Source organism: Ctenopharyngodon idella, chromosome 2 (genome assembly GCF_019924925.1).
Source record: "Ctenopharyngodon idella isolate HZGC_01 chromosome 2, HZGC01, whole genome shotgun sequence".
Taxonomy (NCBI): Eukaryota; Metazoa; Chordata; class Actinopteri; order Cypriniformes; family Xenocyprididae; genus Ctenopharyngodon; species Ctenopharyngodon idella.
The window spans coordinates 741026-760949 of record NC_067221.1 but is presented as its reverse complement, the minus strand read 5'-3'; the positions used below and the strand labels follow the sequence as shown (position 1 = coordinate 760949).

At 36.6% G+C, this 19924-nt stretch overlaps 1 protein-coding gene and 1 long non-coding RNA gene across 4 annotated transcripts in view; both read left to right on the top strand.

The window, feature by feature from the left end:
* Window positions 1–19924, top strand: part of LOC127504736 (NACHT, LRR and PYD domains-containing protein 12-like) — a 595457-nt gene that overhangs the window by 529336 nt on the left and 46197 nt on the right. The window lies entirely within an intron of this gene.
* Window positions 862–15440, top strand: LOC127505126 (uncharacterized). 3 transcript variants are annotated; one of them, XR_007927569.1, is made up of 5 exons: window positions 862–997; window positions 1937–2075; window positions 2210–2295; window positions 8603–8707; window positions 15383–15410. It is a non-coding gene; the product is annotated as an uncharacterized LOC127505126 (long non-coding RNA). The 3 variants fall into 3 exon arrangements; XR_007927570.1 differs by lacking the exon at window positions 8603–8707 and having other exon boundaries at window positions 15383–15440; XR_007927571.1 differs by lacking the exons at window positions 8603–8707; window positions 15383–15410 and adding an exon at window positions 5512–5550.

Genomic DNA, 19924 nt, shown 5'->3' with positions numbered 1-19924 from the left:
CTTGAATTGCACTACTTGAAAAAAATATGCATTGCATTAACCGTGCTTGTATATTAATACATTGTATTTTTAAGGCTTGCATTGATGTGCTTTAATTTAGCGCAGCACAGCAAAAACAGACTCGTGCGGAAACAATCCCTCCTGGAACACACTGCCGGACCACATCTGTGTGCAGTGTGATTGATATTTGTGCAACACTGAAGACAACAATCTGAGAGGGAAACATGCTGGAGCATCACATGAATAATCATCATCACATTAACACATAAGAAATCAAATCCGGTATAATCAGTTGTATTGATTCAGGATATAATGTAATGCAGTTGAGTTCATCATCATGTGAAGTGTGTTTATGACCATCAGCTGGAGAAAGTCACGGATCAAGAACCAGTTAGACAGGGAACTTTAGATGCTGCTTTTGGATTAAAAACTTAAAAGTGTATTAATGGACTTGAGACAGGAAAAGAAAAACCTGTTCTGTTTAAAAGGATTGAATGTATAACAAATACAAACCTCAGGCTGCCAACGGCATAGAGGCAATGCAATTATAATTCCCTTTAAATAACAGGAAAATATTCTTCATAATGTTTATGTGATGAGTGTCAGAGAGCAGAAACTAGAACATGTATTAATAGTGTCCTGATACAAAACAAAAGGATTGAATGTATAACAAATACAAACCTCAGGATCATTTACAATATCCAGCATCTTATAATAGTCCAGGAACAGGGAATATAACAAATGCACTGCTGAAACAGGATTAGATATATGTGGTGGAATATCCTCGCTCCAGTACAGTAGGTGGCGGTGTGAAACTGTTCAGCTGCTTCAAAACCCTCCTGAAAACCCACGAAGAAGAGGAAAGCGAAAGTAACAACACGGTGCATTCCAAACGGGATATATCGCCCTCCGAAGGGCACTTGAGAGTGAAAACATTCATGGCCGCCATATTGAAGGGTCGTTCCAAACCGAAGTGCTCAAAACTGGCCACTTCAAAGTAAGACCAGATTTCTGAAATGGAAACTGGGGACATTTCCTATTTGAGTGGTCAAAATACCACCAAAATCTCATTTGTTATTATCTATTTATCAAAAAACAGGGACAATACATTTTTGAATTCCTTATAGGCTATTATTACACTAATAATAATGATTTAGTTTTATTATTAGGATTCTTGCTTTGGTTTTAATACAATTCACCAAAAAACCTTTACACGATTAATAGTGATCATTGTAAAAGCAGTTCAAAACAATGTTATAACAGAAATATGACTTTACGAAAGCACATTACATTACAAAATATAACAACATAAATATAAGAAGATAAATATAAAACAGCATTTAACAAATATTTTTTAACATTATTGAATTTAATATTTTAATTCTCACAAGCTGTTTTTAGCTACTGTATACAGAAATTACAACTGTTTTAACTTTTAACTATTTTGCATTTTAGACTTATTTTAAGAACAAAGTTGAGGCGCTGTTATAAATCATACAAACAGTATTTCTTTAATTTAATTTACAACTGATGGACACTTCAGGCCCCCAAGATCCTTTGCACAGTGAAGTTGTTTGTCGTCACAGAATGGGAACAGGAGGCTCGGAGTTCGATTTTACCTATAAATTTATGTTTAGTATTTTTCTATACTACTGTAATATTTATACGAGTTAGTTTTAGTATATTATTATGGTCAAAACGACATTGTACTTCAACAAAAATACTTTACAGCTCCCTTTATCACTCCATTCAAATGTTTCAGATACATAGACACAATATCCGATATGGTGCGATAAACCGATAATAAATAAATATATAAACTAACGTTAAACAAAAGGCGCAGCTTGTACAATATATCCTCCTTGATTGTCCCGTTAAGATGACGCAGTTCCAAGAAAAGAGTTTTTTGACCCCTACATCCTTCATTCCTCTGTAGGGATTAGGGCGGAGGGATGAGCCCTTCCGAATGGAGCGCAGGGAGGGATACTGCGTAAACATGTTTCCCACTGGATTTGATCCATGCGCAGGAGTTTTTTAATACTTATAAATTCTCTTCTTAGTGGACAAGACTGCAAGTAAGTTTTAACACGTTCTCGATTACAGTTATTTGTAATTATTAGTAATTTGATATTGTATATGTAAGCGTGATTTAAATGTGAAGTTACAGAAGTGTTCTTATTATTGTTGTTTATTCTGCTGCTCCGAACAGATGAAGAATCTTCCAGAAATTACAATCTTTTGAAGGCCACGGATGATAAAACATGAAGTTTAGTTAGAAAGAGTTGTTGAAAACAAGTAAGTTTCTGAAGGTTTCCTCCCATTTTCGCTTCCGTTTTAGGCTGTTGTTTTAGTGATGCGACATCGAAAGTATTTTTGAACCAGACATTTACAGCAGACACCTACATGAAGTAGACATGTCTTTTTGTTTTTTATTAGATCGAATATTTCAGTATGATCATGATAATTCAGGTTACTTTTACTCAATCAGTTATTTTAGGATCATTTGAAAGTAATGATTGTGAACTTGAAGTAATGATCAAATGACAAACGATTTAACAATTAATAAAGATTGGGTAAATATGACTGTAAAATGATATTAAACTGCAATAGAGAATATAGTAAAAAAAAAAAAAAAAAAAAAAAAATATTTAACCCCAAAAGTTAATTCAATTGCATATAAAATTTCCATCGAATTTAATCACATAAATCCAACTTAAAAAAGTTAACTTTTACTTAAGCTTCCCCATCATGTTCAGTTGACTTGAATGAATTAAATAAAGGTTATGTTAACTGATAAACTGCAATTTAAGCTTGTGTAATACATAAACCTTACTCTTTTCAAATAACTTATTCTTACTTGCTTTATATAACTACCTTACATTTCTTTATTTAAATTAAATAAATGGTCAAACACGTGTTACATTTATAAACATTTATTGTCACAATTGCTCCAGGAATAATAAGAAACATCCAATCTGACAGAAAAAAACAGAACATAATGCAGTATTTCACAAATTAAGGCAACTGTTTACTGCAGTTTTGTGCCTTCTCCCGGACTAACACAATGGTCATGGCTGTGTGCCAACAAGTTCATAGATCAACAAGGAACCAAATTTCAACATCAAACATTATTTTCACATATTCAAGGTAATATTGGGATCTCACTGCATAGTATGGTAATCAGTTTGTGCTTTCACTTATCTGAAACTTGATACAGATCTGTAAATGGTTACATTCCTTGTAAACATTTGTTAAAACAATCAGGACACTTGGGGAAAAAGAAAAGCAATCTGAAGGATTATATTTTACTTTACATATAACAGGTATTCTGTTGTCCGTCACGTTTCAGCATTTAGGCATTCAGTAGCCCAAGTGTCCTACTCACAAGTTAACTTCCTGGACAAGGAATAGCACAAGGGCTAACATCTCTGTTAAAGGGTTTATTCACCCAAAAATGACATTTCTGTCATCCTCATGTCGCTCCAAACCCCTAAGACCTTCGTTCATCTTCGAAACACAAATTAAGATATTTTGTGTGTACAACATCAACTGCGTAGGAGACTGACATAAAATGTTTTTGTTGTTTTGTTTTGCGCACAAAAAGTATTCTCGTCGCCTCATACTATTAAGGTTGAACCACTGCAGTCATGTTGACTATTTTAACAATGTCTTTACTACCTTTCTGGACCTTGAAAGTGATAGTTGTGTTGCAGTCTATCAGAGGCCAGATAGCTCACGGATTTCATCAAAAATATCTTAATTTGTGTTCTGAAGATGAACGAAGGTCTTATGGGTGTGGAACGACATGAGGGAGAGTAATTAATGACAGAGTCTTCATTTTTTGGTGAACTAACCCTTTAAATGTATCAGAGAGGAAGCCAGAAGGTGCATTAGGTGCAGTTTGAGTTAGTGTCATCGGTTCATAGTGTCATCGATCATACTGTCTTCAATTCAATGTTACAGAACAAGTTTAAACGTTTTCAATGTCCTTCCAGGGGATGCAAACATCTATGTGATGTCCTAAAGTCCAAATTCATCATTACCTTCTGGAAGAATTCAAATGTGAATTTGAGACTCTGAGCATAGCTTGAGTGCGTAGATCAATCCGAACAGCATTATTAATCCAAAGGAAAAACTCTGAAGTGTTGTAGCAGTTTTACACCCTCTGTTGCTACTCCAACATCGTCTGGCTAGTACTCAGCACTTTAAGGGTCACAAAAAGGCCCAGAGTGGTCTCAGAAGCTCCTCCCTCATCTCCTTCAGGATTGCAGTCCTAAGCAAGTAAATGAATGAATAAATAAATAAATAAATAACACCTTGTTTAGTTTCATTGAAATATTGGCAGCACACAGCAATACACTTTGTTTAGGTCATGACAAGTGTTGTAATGTCCCCATTGAGATACACACACAGACTCTTTATGACACAGTCTCGTTTGATGTGTATGTCTTCGCACTGAAAAATATGACACATAATAAAAAACAGTGATTGATTATAGTTCAATCTTTGTAATTAGTGCCAAAGAACTGTAATGCAATTTACCACACCTTACTTCTGTCCAGCTGCTATGAACGGTGACAGAAGTGGCACAGTCTTTATCCGCATAAATTCTGCTTTTATCTGAGAGGAAAAAAGGAAAAGGAAGATGGAAGAGATAGAGGCCTACTGTAGAGGAAATTACTGTAATTTACAAAAAATGTCTTAATGTAAATAATGACAACACTTCCTTCATTTACTGTGAACAGGTTGCCTGAATCTCTCCTCAAAATGTCAGTGTTTAAGAATGTTTCAAGTACTTAAACATACCGGATACTTCAGTGATATTTCTTCCACACACTTTCATTTTTGTTTAATACAAAAAATATGAAAAAAATATTACACATACCATAATTGAGTTATTGTTCCAAAATTATGAGGTTTCTGAAATAGTAAAGATGACATACACTTTGTTGTTATTATTATTATATTTTTATATTATTATTATTTAATAAAATTATGACTCAGGTTGAAAAGAACACGGCTTGTTTTAACAGGAAATCCTATACATTTTTAGTTTATATATGGTCGAATGACACACTGTGTAATGTTTTGGTATATGTTCAAACTATATTTCAAGCAAAGTAAAATGCACATTGAAGCAGTTACTCACAGATCTGTCCAAACATGCAAAAATACACAGTCAGTTGAACACATATCTCAAAATGACCAAATTTACCAATATTTGTGGACAGACATTTTAATGTGAAATCCTATAAACTTTTACAATGTAGATAACGTTTATATTTAATTAAGTGTGTTTGAGCAACGTCTTGGCTTATTTGCAAAGCAGTTAGCAAAGATCGCTGAAATGACGAATCTGTTATTAAATAAAAAATTTCGGAATGTTCACGCAAGAAGCGCATGATTTGCGTCTCAAAGCTTTATCACTGCATGTGCTGTATGTTTAACCTGCATTTTTCTGTGTATCCAATTTAAGTTGCATAGCTATATTTTGTTCTTGCATGGGTGCAGGTCCGGTTCCAGAATCAAATCATTGAGGGTGCTTCTGAAATAAGTGAGGGTGCTATAGTGCAGATGTAAACAACGGCTCCAACATAATAAGAATAGCAATGTATACAGTGAGACATTTAAGATTTTTTTAAGTCATTACTTTTACAAATAGAATTTCAAAAGTATTGATACAAAAATTCAAATATTTTTCTAGTCTGCATTTACATTGCTTATTATTATTATTGCATATTTTTGTCCCGTGTTACGGTTATGGTAGCAATTTTGAGCATGAATCCTGCATTTATATGTAGATATCACTTCTGAAACTGCAGAGTGCAATTGGTCGTCGGTCCTCTTATAGCATAAAAAACAAAACTTATATTAAAATTCTGAATGTATTATATATAAAGCGTGCAAAGAGCACTTCCTTTATAATGACTAAAAAGTTATAACTCATCTCAGTTATAGCTGTCTACACTGCACAATGAGTCTCTTACATCGTGTCTACACTTTGTTAATGGGAGGCTTCGCAAGCGTGCAAACTCGGTGCTGAACAAAAACTCTGGCGTTTCTTCCGGTGAGCGAATTCTAACTAACTTAAACACCCCTGATTGGCCATTGCATTCAAGAGGTCAACAGCTATGTCTGTGATTGGCTACGTTGCTCACCGCTGCAAAATCATGTTGTAAATAGAAATGTTTGACATTCTCCAGAGCGCAAACACAAATACGCACTGGAGCGTTTGCCAAATCTGTTTCGCCAATATGATATTATACAGTATCAACTGAGGGTGCTCAGGTGCGTAGAACCGGGCCTGCATTAGTGTGACATTTGTAGCAATTTTGCACTTTGACAGTCAGTGTGAGATATAGGCTACATTTGAGTATTGTATCTTTTGATAAAGATTACAAAATAAAACGGTACGCTTTGAAATCATAATTGTAGTTAATTGCGTTGTTTTAAACCCCAAATATCTTACTTAAACATTCTCCATTAACAGTTATCCGTAATAGGCTTTGTCATTTAAAAAAAAAAAAAAAAAATCAAAGTAGTTTCAATGTAGCTAGCTACTTTTTGATAGTAACTTGTAGTGTAGCTAACTACTTTTTCAGAAGGGTAGCTTGACTGTAGTTTAACTACTTTAATTTATGAGTAGCTTGTCAAACTACAGTTTCAGAGTAGCTTCCCCAACACTGCCAATTAAGTATAGTTTATGTCATTTGATCAGGTTGGTCTTGAATCCATTTCATTCAAGTTGTATGAGAGTAATTTGGAATAATAATAGTTATTTTATACGTTTTTAAATACATTTTATTTGAATTGTTTGCTTAATTTCAATTAGTGGCAAGAATCATTTTTTTTCTGTTCCCAAATGAATTCATATTTAATCCATGAATCAGTTAAATTTATTAATCTGAAATGATTAAGACCATTCAGTTATTTTACATGTCAATATATTTATTTGTAACTCACTTTATTTTATTAATTAAGAACTATTTCTAAACCATTTAAACTTTCATTCTATCTAATATTTCTAATCTATCTATCTATCTATCTATCTATCTATTAAACTACATCTATCTATCTATCTATCTATCTATTAAACTACATCTATCTATCTATCTAATTATTTCTATCTTTCTAACTAAATCTATCAAGCTAAATCTATGTATCTATCTCATAGCAACCACCCAGAACAACCTAGCAACCACATAGCAACCACCCAGAACACCATGGTAACCACCTAGCAACCACACAAATCACCCTGGCAACATCCTTGTAACCAGCCCGAGTACCTTAGCAACCACATCGGAACAACCTAGCAACCAACCAGAATACCTTAGCAACCGCATAGCAACACCTTAGCAACCACACCGAGTATTCTAGCAACCGCATAGCAACACCCTAACAACCACCCCGAATACCTTAGCAACACCCTAGCAACACCCTAGCAACCACCCAGAATACCTTATCAACCACATAGCAACCACCCTGAGTACCCTAGCAACCACATAGCAGCACCCTAGCAACCACCCCGAATACCTTAGCAACTGCATAGCAACATCCTAGCAATGACCCAGGATATCTTAGCAACTGCATAGCAACATCTTAGCAACCACCCCAAGTACCCTAGCAACCGCATAGCTACACCTTAGCAACCACCCCGAATACCCTAGGAACCACATAGCAACACCCTAGCAACCACCCCGAATACCTTAGCAACCGCATAGCAACACCCTAGCAACCACCCCGAATACCTTAGCAACCGCATAGCAACACCCTAGCAACGACCCAGGATACCTTAGCAACCCAAAATGAAAAGCTTCAAACTACAAGCTTTTAAAAGTTCTTCAAACTTTCTGGCTTTTTTGAGCCAACTTAAAGTTTGTCTACAAACTTTTTTTTATCTAGTTTTTGCTGTTGTTGGTCACTCAGTGTTCTTCATTATGTTCTTCAATAATTCTTCATCTCTGTGAAATGGTGTCATTTCCAGGTTGAGTGATTGATTGTGCTGATCTGTGTTCAGTGTCAGTTTATCTGAGCGAGGAAAGGACTCTCTCTCTAAGATGAGTCTCTCAGAGAAACACAGGTAACACTGCGTCTGTTTTCATTTTAAACTCTACTGGAGTTTGTGTTTTACTGTGAATAGCAAAACTCTAGACATCGTTTTATATTTGTTTCAATTTTGAACTTCTTAAATTAACTCTGACAATTTCTTTAAAGCCCCGTCTGCTCTATAGACAATATAATTAATAATTTGTTAATTATTACCAAGTACATGACTTTGGTTTCTTGGTCACTTAATTTAATTGAAGTTTGCTAACAAAACTGTGTCACACAGACATTTCTGCTCCATTTCTGTCAATAAACAAAAACATGTTCTCTTAAATTAGAGTCAAGTATTTTTTAACATATTTAATCTCATTCATGTACATTAAATAAATCATTAATCCAGTGTGAGCCAGTAAAATAAAATGATTGTTAACTATAAAGCTGTAAATTGTGTGAGTGTGTGTATTTCTGTGGAGGATTAGATAAAGACACAGATGTGTTTCAGACACAGTTTATCCTCCTTTACTAAAGTGTTTCTCTCTGTTCTTTGTGTCATTAGAGTAAGATCAGACTCACATGTGTCCAGCTCTGTGTCTCTGAAGAGTGACCGGTCAAAAGAAGAACCACCAAACTTCAGTGGGGAAAAACCATCATCTGTTAAAAGGTATTTTGTGTGTTTACATTATAGGGTTGCATTATTTGTCCTCAGTGGTGTATGTGATTGAACTTGACTGAATAAATCAATAAGTCACAATAAAACTCAATTCCTGGGAACGTTATGGAGCTCATTCCAGTAACACAATTACACAGACAGCCACAAGGAGGCATAAATTCACTATGGAAAATAGATCATGCAAATAAACATGTATATATCCAGGGGTGCACATAACTTTTTTTGGTCTGGTTCTCAAGGGAGCACCTGAAGATGCTGCTTGGTACTTTATTTGGCACACTTATCCTACAAGCTGTCGTCATCACTTTCCTCCTGACTGCTCTCCACACTATCTTATTTTCTCTCGAACATTGTAGATGATGATGTTTTTTTATTTACATTATTAAGATTATTACATCTTACTTACATTAATGACACAGACAACAGCAGGAATATTATGCTGCTGCTGTCACCTTAAGAGCGAATGCACGGACCGAATATACTGACACACATCCGTCTTTTTTCTCAACTGTTCACTTATGACATAACCGAAAGTATATTGCTGAGACGGGTATTTTGACATAATTTTGTGTGTATGTGTCCGTTCAAGCTCAAGTAAACACAAAAGAGGAATCAGTTCAGTGTTGAGCGCTATCTGAAATGCGTCTCTCTCTCTCTCTCTCTCTCTCTCTGAGCGGATGTTGGGAGTGAGTGGGCGGAGTTAGCGTGCGTGAGTGGAAGGGAACGCGTTGCATGAGTGAGTTTTTCTATCTTTTTGCGGCTTGTTTGTGTCAATATTTTGTTTGGCAAGTGTATTGTTGAATAAGTAGAGACGACGATTGAAAACGCTGACATGGCAGCGTCTCAAAGTTTGGATACCTTAACGAGGAGGCATGGCATTAAAGTCATCCCCGCGGAGCGTTGTTTTGTTGAGGATTGCACGATTGCAATTGCTGAAGTAGTTGGATACTCTAGTATCTTGTCTGCAGCCAGAATGAATAGTGCTATAGTGATTTTTTTTGAATAGTATAGAGAAAGTTAATGATGTTGTAGTGAAAGGGATTGTCGTTAACAATGTGTTTACTCCAGTATTGCCTTTGGTCCAGCCGGCCAAAAAGATTACGCTTTCAAATGTACCACCATTCATCAGAGATGACATGATTGAAAGAGAATTAATGAGACATGGTAAAATTGTGTCTAAAATCAGGACGATCGCGGTAGAGTGCAGGTCACCTCAGCTGAAACATTTGGTTTCATTTAGAAGACAAACACACATGATTCTAAAAAATGAAAAGGAGGAACTTAATCTAGTCATGAAATTCAAGGTGGACAACTATGATTATGTGATCTATGCAACTTCTAAAAGTATGAAGTGCTTTGGTTGTGGACAGGAAGGGCATATGATTCGTGCTTGTCCTGAGAAGGAAGAGCTGGTTGTGCCTCTGAATGAGAATAAAAATGAGGAGCAGACAAATGTAGACCGAAATGAGGAACACAGACAGTCAGATGCTGGTGAAGGATTAAGTGCTGTTGACACAGGAAAGAGAGATGGAAATGATAATGGAAAACCTAGTAAGGAAAACTTGGAAGAGTGTGGTGTAATTGATGCCAACTTGGTTGCAGTAGAAGTTGAGGAGGATATGGAAATGATAGAGGATGAAAGTGTTTTTAAAACACCTGCAATAAAACGTAAATTGAAGAAAAATGGCCATTGGAAGAGAGCTAGGAAAGTGTCTGGAGATGAAAAGTCAGAAAAAGGTGTTGAAAATCCTGGGATGCAGATGGAATCAGATATGAGTAATGTTGATGAGTCTGCCCCAGAAAGTGGAAGTGAATCTTCAGGGTCTGTGAATTCAGTCTCACAAAAAAGATCTGTTAGAAGTGCTTACACACTTGAAAAAATCAGAAAATTTCTACAAACAACCAAAGGAATGAAAGGAGTGAAAGTGGAAGATTACTTCCCAGATCGAGAATTGTTCATTAATTCAGCTAGAGTGTTGATGAAAGAGAAGGGTGCAAATAGCTTTACTGATCAAGAAATGTTCAGGTTAAAGAAAATTGTGCAAAAGTTGAAATTGAATATACTGAATGATGAATTTGAAATGGAACGATTTATTTATTTATTTATTTATTGTGTGGTATTTGTGGTTGTTTTGCCCATGTCTGGTTTTTATTCATTCTTTTATGAGTACACTAAGATAAATGGTGCATGAGAAAGTGGGAAAAGAGCAATGCTTTTTGAACTAATGAGACAAAAGAAATATGATGTAATGCTGGTTCAAGAAACCCATAGTGATGTTAAGAATGAATGTGACTGGAAGATGGATTGGATAGGGAAGTTATTTTAAGTCATAAAAGTTCATTGAGTGGTGGTGTAGCTGTCCTTTTTCAAAAACATTGTAAACCTTTATCATATGAGGTTGGACACATTATTGAAGGACAATTATTGAAAGTCAGAGCAAAATTTGAAAAGTTTGTGGTAATATTTGTAAACATTTACGCTCCTGTTCTTGGTCCTGAGAGGGTTTGTTTTTTAAAGAAATTGAATGATGCACTATCTTGTTTTAAACAAGAAGAGTATATGTTTATGGGGGGAGATTTTAATTGTACAGTGAATGACAAAGTAGATAGGAATCCTAAGGAGCCTCATATTGCTTCTCAGCATGAAATATTGAAACTCATTGCTGAACAGGATCTTCATGATATTTGGAGAATTTTACATAAAAATGAAAGACAATATACATGGGCACAGGCAAGAGAGAACTTCATTTTCAGCTTTTCTGACCACTGTTTAGTTGATTGTGAGATTTATATAGTGAATATAAAACCCAAAAGTGCTTATTGGCACTTTAATGTCTCATTGTTGCAGGATAAGTTTTTTTATTGAGACCTTTACATATTTTTGGAAGCAGTTTGGGTTGAAGAAACATGAATATATTTCACTACGACAGTGGTGGGACTATGGTAAAATTGAAATACAGCAATTGTGCCATCAGTACACTCTCAATGTTTCTAGAGACATTTCTCGATCAATGAGAGACCTAGAGATTGAAATAGTGGATTTGCAAAATTCAGTGGTGTCCACAAGAAAATCGAGGACATACTGAGCTCCTCAAAACCAAAAGGAAGATGTTAGATGGACTGTTAGGTGTTAAAGCACAGGGTGCATTGGTCCGCTCTCGATTTCAGAGTGTTGAGCAGATGGATGGCCCAACTAAGTTCTTCTTTGGTCTAGAAAAAAAGAATGGACAAAGTCGATATATTCACTCGTTCTATTCAATAAATGGAACTGAAATAACAGAGCCCAATGAAATTAGAAAAAGGGCGGTGTCTTTCTATTCCGAATTGTATAAGAGTGAGAGTCCAGTGGTGGATGAGTCAGCCAATTCGTTTTACGCAGGGTTGCCGAAAGTGCTGGATGAAGTTGATTCTGAACTTCAGAAGCCCATTCCACAGGAGAATTGCAGATTGCACTACAGAGCATGGAATGTGGCAGTGCACCTGGTATGGATGGTCTCCCCATTGACTTTTATAAGTCTTTTTGGTCAGTAATAGGGGATGACTTGCTTGCAGTGCTCAATGAGAGTCTGGCTGATGGCTTGCTACCTAGGGCAGTCATAACTCTTCTGCCAAAGAAAGGAGATTTAAGAGATATAAAAAATTGGCGACCCGTTTCACTTCTGTGTACTGATTTAAAAAAATGTTCTAAGGTTTTGGCAATAAGGCTGAGAGAGGTGGTTGGTCGGGTCGTTCATTGGGATCAGACATACTGTGTACCTAATAGGTCCATTTTTGATAACATTTTTTTAATTCAGGATATTTTGAACGTCTCTAAATTATTGGGCTTATACACTGGTCTTATTTCCTTAGATCAGGAAAAGGCGTTTGACCGGGTTGAGCACAGCTATCTCTGGCGTACGCTGGAGGAGTTTGGGCTCGGCCCAGGTTTTATTGCCATGATCAGGGTCTTGTATCAGGACATTGAGAGTGTGCTGAAAATAAATGGTGGTTTGTGTACACCTTTTAAAGTTCAGAGAGGGATCAGACAGGGATGCACATTATCAGGAATGCTGTATGCCCTGGCTATTGAACCTCTGCTTGTGAAAATTAGAAACAGTATTGAAGGCTGGTCTATCCCACACTCCAGTGAAAAAGTTAAACTATCAGCTTATGCTGGTGACATCATTGTTGTAGTTAAAAATCAAACTGATATAATGGTGTTAAAGAAAATTATTGATGATTTTGGCCTTATTTCTTTGTCCAAGGTAAACTGGTCAAAAAACGAAGCATTGATGTGTGGTGAATGGTTTGGAGATCCTCCCAAATTACCAGGAGGTCTGTCCTGGAAAAGTGATGGGATAAAATATCTGGGAATTTATCTTGGGAGCGATTCTGTGTTACAAGAAAACTGGGAAGGTTTTTTAGAAAAAGTAAAAGGAAAACTAGGAAAATGGAAGTGGATTTTACCAAGAATGTCACTTAGAGGTAGAGTAATAGTTATTAATAATTTGGTTGCATCAATGTTATGGCACCGTTTGACTTGTGTTGATACTCCCAGCGGGCTTTCGGCAAAATTAGAAGCCAGTATAATGCACTTTTTCTGGAATGGATTTCACTGGATATCCCAGAGTATACTTTTTCTGCCCACGGAGAAGTGTGGACAAGGACTTGTACATCTGGCCAGCAGAAGAGCGGCTTTTCGATTGCTGTTTGTACAGCGATACTTGACAGGACCAACGGATTTAGTCTGGAGGAAAGTAGCTGATATTATTTTTAATAAAGTGAGTGGACTGAACTTGAATTCTGTACTCTTTTTAACGGACTTCAGCAAATTACAGCTTAATACATCCTTGTCGATTCAATTCTACAAAGGACTTTTTTAATGTTTGGCACATATTTAAAAAACGGAACATCTCTGTACTGGCTGCTTGAAGAACCTCTTGTTCATGGAGCGAGGTTGGACATGGCTTGTGAAGCCACACCAGGACTATCACAAATCTTGTGTTCATCAAAAGTTTTAAAGTTACATGATTTAATGGACATTGGTGAGCTGAGCTATGTAATACTCAAGCTGTGGCATCTCATTTGGGAATTCAGTCTGTGAGACAGGAAGAGTGTTAGATCTGTTAATGCAAAGATTGACAGCAGAAGAAAAAATGTTGTTGAAAGAGTACTGTAATGGCAAAGTGGTTCCTACTAATTCAGATCCATTTCCCAAAATTTTAATTACTCCTGATTTAAAAGGTTTAAATGGTTTATTTATTTATTTATTTTTTGGAATTGGAAAGTCTGGAGCATCTGAATTTTCAAGATGTTCAAAGTAAAGTGTTATATAAATGTTGTGTAAAGGTTTTAAATAAAGCAATTCTCAAAGAATGAAAGGTACAGTGTGGAGGGAAAAACTGAGGTTAGAAGATCATGTAAAACCTGTATGGAGAACTCTCTATAAACCACCATTAGAAAAGTGTATAGGTGATCTTCAGTGTCCTTTCTGTAAAATACGGGAAACGATTTTTCACTGCTTTTTAGAATGTTTGAGACTGAGGAATTTGTTTAGTATACTTCAATTAATGTTTTTTAATTTTGGTGAAAAATTCTCTTTTCAGAGCTTCATATTTGGTATTTCATTTTTCATTTTGGTCCATTATAGAGCAGCCCAAAAAAGTAAAAGTCAATTGTTAAATTTCTTGATTGGACAAGCTAAAAGAGCTATATATATTACAAGGAAAATAAAGTTAGAAGGTAGAGATGGGCAAGAAGTCGAGATGGTTTATAAAAATCTGGTGAAAAGTCGGGTTCTGATTGATTTTAAATTTTATAAGTTGATTAATGATTATGAAAGTTTTCTGCATAGGTGGGGGTACAATGAAGCTATTTGCACAGTTGTGGGTGGAATGCTGGTTTTTACTTTGGTATTGGAATAATTATTGAGTGTAGAAGAAAAGTTGGAAATAAGAATGTGGAAATAAGAGTGTTGAAAATGTGATTATAATTCCAGTTATAATGTGAAGTTATTTTTATGATTAAATAAAGTTGTTGTGAAAAACTCAAAAAACTCTCTCTCTCTCTCTCTCTCTCTCTCTCTCTCTCTCTCTCTCTCTCTCTGCGTGCTTCGGGTGAGTGAGGCTGTGTGCACAGATAACAGTGCGCGAGTCCAGACTTTTGCCTCTTCTTCCGCGTTTAAAGTCGTTTGAATGTGTAAACTGGCAAGACAAAACATGTCCAAATGTTAAGCTTCCACTCTATGATGGTCAAACGTAGCAGTTAATCCATGAATCACATGTGTGCCGAACCATGGGGCCTGGTCCGTACGGATCAACTGCGATCTGTTGCACCCCTAATAATCAGTCAACACGCTTATCATCATGATTGCTATCATACCAGAGATGGAGAAAAATCCTACTCCAGTAAGTAAACGTGTCCCTGTCCCCAAAAATGTTGGTGCTCAAAAGCGCTTCCCTCCACGTTTTCTGGTGCACATCGTTTATTTTTATCATGCATGTGCACCTGTGCACCAGTTATGTGCACCCCTGTATATATCCATCCATCCAACCGTAGTCATAAATGGACTAATGCACAGCTATACTGCATTTAATTACTATTTGCAATATTAATTCTTTTCAAATGAGACTAAAGTATCTCCTGTAGTAAAGTGTTTCTCTCTCTCTCTGTTCTTTGTGTCATTAGAGTAAGATCAGACTCACATGTGTCCAGCTCTGTGTCTCTGAAGAGTGACCGGTCAAAAGGTGAACCACCAGGCTTCAGTGAGAGAAAACCATCATCTAATAAAAGGTATTTCATGTGTTTCTAATTTTCACACTGACTGTGTTAAGAAGTTGTATTAGTGAATACCATCATGAAACATTTTAGATCAAGTATTTATCAGAGTTTTCACAGGTAATGCTTTTTTCTCTTTCTGTAATATTTTGCCTGGAAAATCAGTATGTTATTGTATTTATTTGATTACAGGCTTCAGTATGAGACATTAGACTCAGACGTTCAGACTCACAGGAAACACAAGAGTTTCACAGACAATCTCCAGTGGATCTTCCAGGTAGGAAAACACATTTTCATAAATGTTTAATATTTATAACAAACAAATATGTTATTAAACAAAGACATTTAATTTGATCCCTCCTGATTACTTATTTTTCCATTTAAGCACACATATTTTTTTAATTTTTCTATTTGTTAAAAATAACAGCTGGTTAACATGTTCGTCTTTTAACTGGATTTTTTTTTTAACAGATATAATTATTGAATGAATAGTGTTGACCAAATGCAGATGTACAATTTGGTTTAAATTGTGTTATTCTGTCCTTTTTCTTTGTTTTGTTTTTAGGATCTTGAGAGCAAAATAATCACATTTCTGAAGAAAGAGCTGGAAAAGTTTAAGAAAATATTACAAAATGAGAACACAGAATACTTTGTGAAGGACTTTAATGAGAATAGATGCAGTATCAAAGCAGCAGCTCTTGATCTCACACTACATTACCTGAGAGAGATGAAGCAAGATGAAGCTGCTGATGCTCTAGAAGGTCAGAGACTCATGATCATCTGTCTGATTGACACTTATAAATGTAGGAGAGAAAATTCAGACTAAAACTATCTATTTTCTGTTCCTGTGTTTAGATGAGCTGCTCTTCATTCATCAGCTCAAATGTGGCCTAAAGAAGAAGTATCAATGTGTGTTTGAAGGAATTGCGAAGCAAGGTGACTCCACACTTCTGAATAACATCTACACAGATCTCTATATCACTCAGGGTGGCAGTGAACAGGTCAATACTGAACATGAGGTCAGACAGATTGAAGTTGCTTCCAGGCATCATGAATCTCAAGAGATACAGGTTGAATGCAGAAATTTGTTTGAAGCTCCTGAACAAGATGAGGAGATCCGAACTGTACTGACAAAAGGAGTCGCTGGCATCGGAAAATCAGTCTCTGTGCAAAAGTTTGTTCTGGACTGGGCTGAAGGAAAAGAAAATCAAGATATCAGCTTCATATTTCCTCTTCCATTCAGAGAGATGAACTTAATGAAGAAAGAAAAACTAAGTTTGATGGACCTTATAACTCTATTTTTCCCAGAGATAAAAGGACTGAACCTTACAAGAAGGAATAATTTCAAAATCCTGTTCATCCTTGATGGATTGGACGAATGTCGTCTTCCTCTGAAGTTTGATCGTAATGAGACGTGGTGTGATGTATCATCACCAGCCTCTCTGGATGTTCTCCTAACAAACCTCATGAAGGGAAATCTGCTTCCTTCTGCTCTCATCTGGATCACCACCAGACCAGCAGCTGCCAGTAAGATTCCTCCTGACTGTATCGACCGGCTGACAGAGATACGAGGATTCAATGACTCACAAAAGGAAGAGTACTTCAAAAAAAGATTCACGGATCAGAATCAGGCCAACACAATCATTGATCATGTTAAAAAATCAAAGAGTCTCTTTATCATGTGCCACATCCCAGTCTTCTGCTGGATTTCAGCCACTGTTCTCCAGAACATTCTGGAGGAGAAAAGAAATAATGATGTGAAAATCAATCAGGCTGATGAGATCTCTAAAACACCACAGGATTCAAATACTGAAGACACTCCCAAGACTCTGACACAAATGTACACACACTTTCTCCGCTTTCAGATCCAGCAGAGCTGCCGAAAGTATGATGGAGAATACGGAGCAGATGTTTCATGGGATAAAGACACCATCCTTTCACTGGGAAAACTGGCATTTCATCAGCTGGAAATAAACAACGTGATCTTCTATGACACAGACCTGGAAGCCTGTGGTATTGACGTCTATAAGGCATCAGTGTACTCAGGCATGTGTACCCAGATCTTTAAGGAGGAAACAGGGATCAGTCTTAGTACCATGTACTGCTTTGTTCACTTGAGCATTCAAGAGTTTATTGCAGCCCTTTATGCACATCTGTTTCTAGACATCAACAAGAAAAGTGTGTTTGATCACGAGTCTACAGAACACAAAAACAAAAATAAAAAATCACTCAAGACCCTTTATGCACATCTGTTTCTAGACATCAAAAATAAAAATAAAATCATCATTGATTTTCTGAAAACTGCAGTGGACAAGGCGCTCGAGAGTGACAGTGGACACCTGGACCTTTTCCTTCGCTTCCTCCTCGGTCTGTCACTCCAGTCCAATCGACGACTCTTACGGGGTCTGTTGACACAGCAAGACGACAATGACCAGAGCAACAAGGAAATAGTTCAGTACATCAAGCAGAAATTAGAAGATAATCTGCCTGCAGAGAGATCCATCAATCTGTTCTACTGTCTGAACGAACTGAACGACCAAACTCTGGTGAAGGAGATCCAGACCCACCTTAGCAAAGGAAGTCTCTCATCTGGTGACCTTTCACCTGCCCAGTGGTCTGCTTTGGTCTTTGTGTTGTTGACATCAGAGGAAGAGCTGGAGGAGTTTGAGCTTCAGAAATTCAAGAAATCAGACGAGTGTCTCATTAGATTATCAGCAGTCATCAAGACCTCCAGAAGAGCTCTGTAAGTCATTTAATATATTTTGTCATGTTTTGCTCTCATCTGAAAATGCATTTATCTACATTAATCTATAGTGATTCCCAATCATGAACATGAACTTAACCCTGTAAAGCCTGACATATGAAATAATGGTCTGAAAAATCTAGACAAAATATAAAAGAACATAAAAATGTTTGGATAGTTGTTTTGTATTATATGATACACCAGACTTTTATGACTTGTATAGAAATGGGGGGGGGGGGGGGGGGGGGGTTAATTTGGTACAGATGTTATTTATATTGCCAAAAAGTAAGATGAATTTCTGAAAGGTTATAATAAAAAACAATTAGATTTTTTACATAACACATTACATTACTTAAATTAAGTACATACATATTATCATTTGTCACTCTGTATTAGAGACCTGCACTTCCGCGGGACCCAACGAGAGTAAGACTAAATATGAATAAAACGATTTGCGGGACTCCCACAAAATAGACATATCTAAAAACAAAACATCTAAAAACAAATAAATTGTTATTCATCTATTGCACAAAAGCAACAAGAACAACTAAAACAAAACAAATACGATTTACAGGTGCAATCACAGGCAGTTTCTATTTATAACATGTTTTGCAGCGTTGTGCAATGTAGCCAATCACAGACGTGTTGAACGCAACGGCCAGTCAGATGTATTTAAGTTACTCACCGCTCAAATAGTCAGAATTTTTGTTCCGTGCTGAATTCTACATGCTGGCAAATCCTCTGATTATAACAAACAAAGTGTTGACATTATGAAAGATTCATTGATAATAACGGAGCTTTGTGAGATCGTGATGAACTGATCGTGTCAGCTGTTATAATGCCAAACCATGCATGCTGTAGCCTATGTTTACTTTTATGTTAAATTAACAGTGTGAATGTTGATGCTTTAATAACAAATCATTTATTGGGAGTGTTTATGCTGGGATGTGTTGGTTGTGGCTGGGTGACGCGTAACTTGAAACTATTTCATGGACATAAAGGAAAAATCTATTTATACTTTTTTGTGGGCGGGAGCGGGACAAAACATGAATGTTGCGGGCGGTAGCAGGAGAAGGTAACACAAATTTTTTGCGGCAGTGGGTGGGAGCGGGACAGAATCCTGTGGGAGCAGGCGGGAGCGGGACTGAAAAATCCATTCCGCGCAGGTCTCTACTCTGTATCTCCCAATAATTTGATATTTTAAATGCTTAGTTTTATGAGTAGTTCTGTATTTTATCGCACACTGTTTCTGTCAATCTCATGTTAATCTTGAGTACATATAGAGTAACAATGCATCCTTCATATCTCTGAAAAGTCTTTAGTTTTGTCATATTTATAAAAGATAGATACGCTAAACCAAGTCTTTCCGGAAAAAGCAGAGATCCTAGAGGCGTGCTAAAGAGCCATGAGCACACGCAGCTTCTGCGTAGAGATTTCTGCTAGCTGCGACATCATTATAAATACAAAGGGAACAAAAACGTTCGTGTTGTTTCATTATATGCACTTGCGCGCCAATTGCCAACAAAACACAGACATCTGATGCAGCTTTACTCACCACCCACAATCTGCAAATCCAGTGCCGAGCTGGGACTTGTTTACAAAGTATTCATCACCGAAATCCTGGGAACAAAACAAATATACATGTGCAACTCCGTTGCTGCCCCGGAAAAACAAACTTCATCCTCTGTTCCCTTAACGCTGGGTTCTTT